The following is a 6,000-nucleotide window of genomic DNA, read 5'->3' on the forward strand; positions in this document are numbered from 1 at the left end:
GCTTCAGAGATGGGTGTTACGATAAGCCCTGGCAGAGCTGCCTCACTCCTTGCGGTACCCTCCACCTCCTGTTTACTCATCCCTCCGCACGCTAATGGCACCATGAGTGGAGGGGGGCTGCAGCTACTCCCTCCTACAGCCACTACTGTATGTGCCATGGTTTTGGAAGAACACCTTGGAAAAAGCATTTCTTGGTTCGTTTCTCCAAGATTCCCATTGTTAAAAGCCCCTTCCATGCAGCTGGACCAGTCTGCTTAACCCCTCTTGTCAGCGGAGCAGGACAGAGCACCCAAAAACGTTTTCCCAGCTTCTTCCACACTGAGCAGGGTTTGAGGGTGAAGTGAGGACATCTCCTGACACCTTCAAAAGTGCGAGCTGCTGAGCCTCCCTTCTTGTCCCCCCAGTCCTCCTGGGCTCTAAGACAGTGGTGACATCCATGGGAAACACATCCTGCATCCAGTGCAGGCTGCTGAGACCAGACAAAACTCATGGAGAAACACTGCATGAAGCTGCTGAGATAAGCACAGACGTTTCCACACTAGGACGTGGCCTATTGCAATGTCTGTTTGCAACAGAAAATCACTGGATAGGAATTCCTCTGTGTAATTAAAAAATGTATTTTTAACTCTGTCTTGATTTTTTTTTTCATTTTTTTCCCCCACTGTCTAGTTTTATTCACCTTGGGCCCATTAGATTTACACGCTTTAAAAACATGAGGTTCTTGACAGGTGTGTTAAAGTTCTTCTGTCACTTGCTAATCTACGTGAACTCTCGGTGCTGCCGTACTTTGTGCTATAATACCCTGCCGAAGCAAATCTTTTCTCTCCCATATCCATTAGATGTAAGTGGCAGCATTAGCACATGCTGATTGTATTTTAAGCTCAAATGGTCTTACCCAAAGCCCATAAAACAGAGAGCAATTGCTGCCACTTCTGTTTCCTTTGTGTCATGGCTGCTAATTTATTTCCTTGTTACTGCTGAGTGTAGGTCCGAATTAAAGGGTCTGGTTATTCTCACATCAAATACACAAAAAGGCCAGTTTTTTGCCCAGGAACAGGAGAGGGAATTTTTTTCCCCTAGACATTTACTCCTGCCTGTGGGTCTGAAAAACTGAAGTTTACCACACGTAAATGATGTTTCGACACGGATCAATGATGTTCAACACGAATGCTGCTTGTGCAGAAGGGTGGCCGTGGCGGGGCTAAGAAGCACTTCCCATAGACCTCAAGGACGGGCAGGCGGGTCCTCACCCGGGATACTGGTGAGCATCGTGCAGAGCCACTGGAAGCAGCTGACCCAGTCAGTGCCTGATGGGTGTGAGGCTGGAAATGCGGCTTTGGTGGGATAAGCAGCTATAAAGTCCCATTCTTTGCTCTTTCTGCATGAAGTAATACCTACGGACAGGTGAGGTGGACAATGTTAGGGTGAAGGTAGAGTTCGTACCATGCTGGGCAGGTATTTACCTTTCCTGAGGGCCAGCAGTGTCTCCGACTACACCAGAACAAACACCCATTTGAAAAACAACCACCCAGAAACCCGCGAAGTTGCAGTCCATGGGCTCGGCGTGCGGCCCCCGGGCAGTGCTGTGCTGTGCTGTGCTGGTGGGATCCAGCCCCACAAGCAGAGCCCGGCAGCGTCCCCTCCTCGACAGCCTGGTGCCTGCTGGCAGGGTGGGAGCTGGCAGAGATTGCCGGGGGGGGAGCTTTACAGCGCTGGCTTAAACAGCATTAATTTATTTCCCAATGGCCACCCTGAAGACCTTATCTGAAGCTAATTAATTGTCAGCAGCAGCTGTCCTAATTTTATCACAGCTGCCTGGCTCTTGCAATGAAAGGCAAGAACACGAGACCGTGAGAGAGGCAGAGGTTTTGGTTCGGGGGCAGCAAATGCCGCCAGGGACGTGTCCATCTCTGCGGGGCCGGCCAGCTGCCAGCTCCTCTGGCCGGAGCGCAGCCAGGGCAGGCTTGGGCTGGAGGCAATTGGCGATTGTAGGAAGGAGCTCAGCCTGCCTGCGCTGGCAACTACCCTTCCCTACAGCCCCCCTTGGAGTAGCCCTCACCGTGTGCTCCTTCAGTTAAAAGCCTTGCGGTAAATCCCACAGACGTTATTCTCAGCTCCTGGGGCCATTTCATGGCAGGGAGCATTTACAGGCTCATAAACTGTATTTGAGAGTTCTTGTAGATTAGCCAATAAACTTTCCAGGAGTGAAACACGATTCCACCTGAGAAGGGGTTTTGCATCCAGAGGCTTTCCTCCGTGGCCAAACGCATGGTGGTCTGGGACTGTGCGTTCCATTAACAGGGCAGTGCTAAGTCACCATGGTTGCCTCCACGCACCTGTAAGTAGAGGCAACCAGCACAGGCTGGAAAGGGCCCGTGGGGTTACCCAGTGGGGTCCATCACTTGGCTTACCGTGGCGTGTTTCTAGAGGGGTGTAAGGAAAGGGAAGGTGCTGTCTCTGGGAAGTGCAGGAGCGCCTCCGAGGCAGCGGCAGCAAGCACTGAGATTTGCAGCAGCTCTGGTTGAGGCTTAGTCTGCTGGGACCAGTGTGTGCCATTTACTGTCTTTCTATTTGCATGTGCTGTGAGAGGAAGAATGAGAAGATCATGCGGAAGGCAAATTTACTTTACAAAATTAAAAATAAACCCCAGCCCCCTGCTCAGCTGTTCTCTGGCATCTACTCCTACATAGTAGGAGCATCTCCTGTGACTCTCCGTTAGTGATTGACGGGTTATTTTTCCCAGGGACGCTGGCCTGCACGACACAGCACCCTCCGGCGCGGAGGTGGCTGCCAGCTGCTCCGGGGTGCCGGCGGCTCCTCCTGCTCAGGGCTGGCACAGCCAGTGATGAGCTGTGCACACAGGAGGGAAATGCCACCGAGAAACCTGGTGTCTCCTTCCCCGCCTTCACCCCCTCGAGCAGGGGTAGGGCTCCCTCCTCCTGCCCTGGATGGAAACCAGCCCCTCGTCCTGATGGCCCCTGGGCTGGTTGCTGCCCGTCCCCTTCTTGCTTTGCGGCCACTGAATTATTCCCTTGAGGAAAAGCGCTTGATTTCTGCCCAGGCAGCCGGCTGAGGAAGAAAATGGGTGCTGGTGCCATTGCAGTGGGGCATTTCATGCACTGCTTTTCTCTTTGCAGAGGCGCTGGGCTATAAGGTAGCATGGACCATCTCTGATGGGCAGAGGCGTACAGGAACGCACTCAAACTGCATTTGTATGTCTACCTATTTATTAACATAAATCTTGCATTAGGAACCTAATTAGTTTAAGTTATGGGATGGGGTGCTTGAGGCAGAAGCTGCAGTGGAAGCCAATTCTGCAAGCGCCGGAAGAGGGAAATTAGAATAATCTTGATATGACCTACTTTAATTTACACCTTCCTCACATCCGTACAGCTCTCTTCCAAACCTGCAGAGTGTCAGCCACACGAGTTCAGGCTCTTGCTGTAAATTACATCCATTGATGAATAAAATTCATGGAACTTGTGATGTGAAGAAATCAGGGGAAGGTTGCACTTCATTACCTTACGCTCCCTTGGGATAAACAACGTCCTTCTCCTGGACCTCTGGGTAGCATCCAGACTGCAGCCCCAGGTGAAGTGTGGTGTACAGGACTAGCCCCCAGCTAAAGAGACCCCCAAAAACATGATGGAGATCAGGACACTGGTTGATGCACAGCAAGTTTGACCCTATAATCTCCTGCGTTTGCTGAAAGACCTGTGTTGTTCAACATTGAAGCCAGAAGAAAGAAGCAGCTGTTGCATTTTTGGGTCTTTCAGAGTCCTTGGGGTCCCCTGGGTGAACTTTTGCCATTCCTGAAAGTGGCATGAGGAAGCAGTTCGTCAATCACTTTTTGTGTTAAAAGCCCCAGAAGTGAATCATTAAAGGTTTCCCAAGCACACTGTTGAGTAGGAGCTGTAGGTATTAAGTATAACAGGTAAGTACAGTCGCGGTTGCTCCGTAGCCACCATGTTGCCATCATTTGTTTAACAAGTTCATTCTCCTTCTGTTCTTCCGTGGGCATGAGACAGCATGGCTACAGTCTTCTCTTTTTCACCCCCACAAACCGTGGTGGCAGGGGTTGTCTGTCTCTGCCAGCAGCAGGCTCTGGTCCATGCTGGTCCCTGGGCAGCAGCTGGGAAGGGGCTGGTGTGGCTAGCAGTGACCGTATGCATGCCGGGGAGCATGCTGATGGTTAAACACTGCAGGTGGCTGCAGGACAGTGCTTGAAGTTGTTTCATCCCCTATATACATAGGGATATATGTCCCATATGTCTGGCATTGTCTCAGCACCAAATCTTGCCTTTAAACCTGTGAGGGTGGCTTCCTGACGAACAACTCCGGTTTCATCACAAGATACTGGGCTTGACTTGAGACCTCCTGGGTGTAGTTCTTGTCCTCAGTCATAATGGAAATCAGAGCCGATGATGACCATCTGGCATAAAAATGTATCACTTCGTGATGAAGAAACTCCAGAAACACAAACGGTTCATGATGATAATTCCAAGACTGTCACTGTGGAGCTTTCAGCAACCACTCGATAGATCCCCAGCTGCAGGTCACTTCTGAGGAGCACCAGATCTTGAATGCAGCCTCGTGTCTCCCAGAGAGTTGTACCTGGAGGAAGTCTCTTTCTACTATATGTATCATGGCTTTGTTTGGGAGGTAGATAATTGCTTAGGAGATGGGTTTGTCCTCTCTGCCATGCAAGCAAAGAATGCTTTTCAAGAAGCATGAAACCTCTTTTTGCAGTACAACACTAACCCGGGTCTTTTAAGGCTATGCCTCTCTCTCCAGTTACCTGTTGCACATCTCATTTCATTCGCTCTGTCACATCTGCTCTTACCTGGTCTGTTAGATATCTTGCTTGGGCAAGATTTGCCTCTGCGCGGTGAAAAGCAACCCACTATGTGTCTGATCCTTTCACGTGCCGAGCGTGTGTCACGCTGCAGTGTTAGGAACTGCTCTTCTTGATCTTCTCCCCTACATTTTGGCATAGTGTCTCCTTCAGTGTCTCCTGTGTTCTGGTTTGCTCCCTTGGGGCTGGCAGGGGAGCTGGCCCACCCTTTGCGTGTGACGGGTTAGCTATCCCCATCTCAAACAGCTGCATCCATCTAAGGAAAAAAGCTCCAAGTCCTCCCACTCCCTTGGAAGGTGGAGATGTTAGTATGCTATGGAAGGAGAAAAAAATACAGAAAAGTGATACCAGTTAGGATCTGACTACCTCTGGCTACGCCAGTGTAAGCTGGGGGAGAAGGCCATGGATGCTGAGTGTGTTACTGGAAGGGCTTTATTTCTTCCATGCAGAGCTTCCATTCAATTATCAAAATTCAACCCAAAGCTTTTTTAAACAATCACATGCATTATTGCAGGGTCATTTTACAAAACTATAATGTTGTAGTTATGTATTTGAATTCTCAGAGGGTTGTTATTACAGTCTCAGCATGCCTTCTTTTCCTCCAAAACATCCTTTTTCCAAATGATGTCTTTCCTATCGCTGCATGTCCCTTTTCCTTCCCTGTCCCACTCCCTCCTCCTAATATCGCTACCTGGTAAAGCAAGCACGGGGAGGACACCACGGGCATGCACAGAGGTTCTGACATTGTTGGGATATTTGCAGGAGTATATTTACTTTGGTAAATTGAAAAGGGTCTCAGGAAAGTGGAAGCTGTTGACCAACAGGAGCCTCTAACAGTGAGGAACTGGCTGCCTCAGCTGGTCGTTTCCTCACTGCCTTTAGGCTGGGGACAAGACAGTTTAGTTCTGCTTTTTGGGGCATCCTCATGACCATTTACATAGACCAAGCCATGTGAAAACACATTATTGTAAAAGGAAATAAAATGCATCAAAGAGCTATAGTTCTTTCCACGGCAGGTTTTAAGGTAGCAAAGCCACTCTAACTTGAAGCGAAATCTCAATTTAGTTGTCAATAGATAACATCCATTTTAAAAAATTCAGTACCTGTGTTTGATTAAGTTTCGAAGAACTGTGTGTACCGGATAA

The sequence above is a fragment of the Rissa tridactyla genome, chromosome 2, assembly GCF_028500815.1.
Source record: "Rissa tridactyla isolate bRisTri1 chromosome 2, bRisTri1.patW.cur.20221130, whole genome shotgun sequence".
Taxonomy (NCBI): Eukaryota; Metazoa; Chordata; class Aves; order Charadriiformes; family Laridae; genus Rissa; species Rissa tridactyla.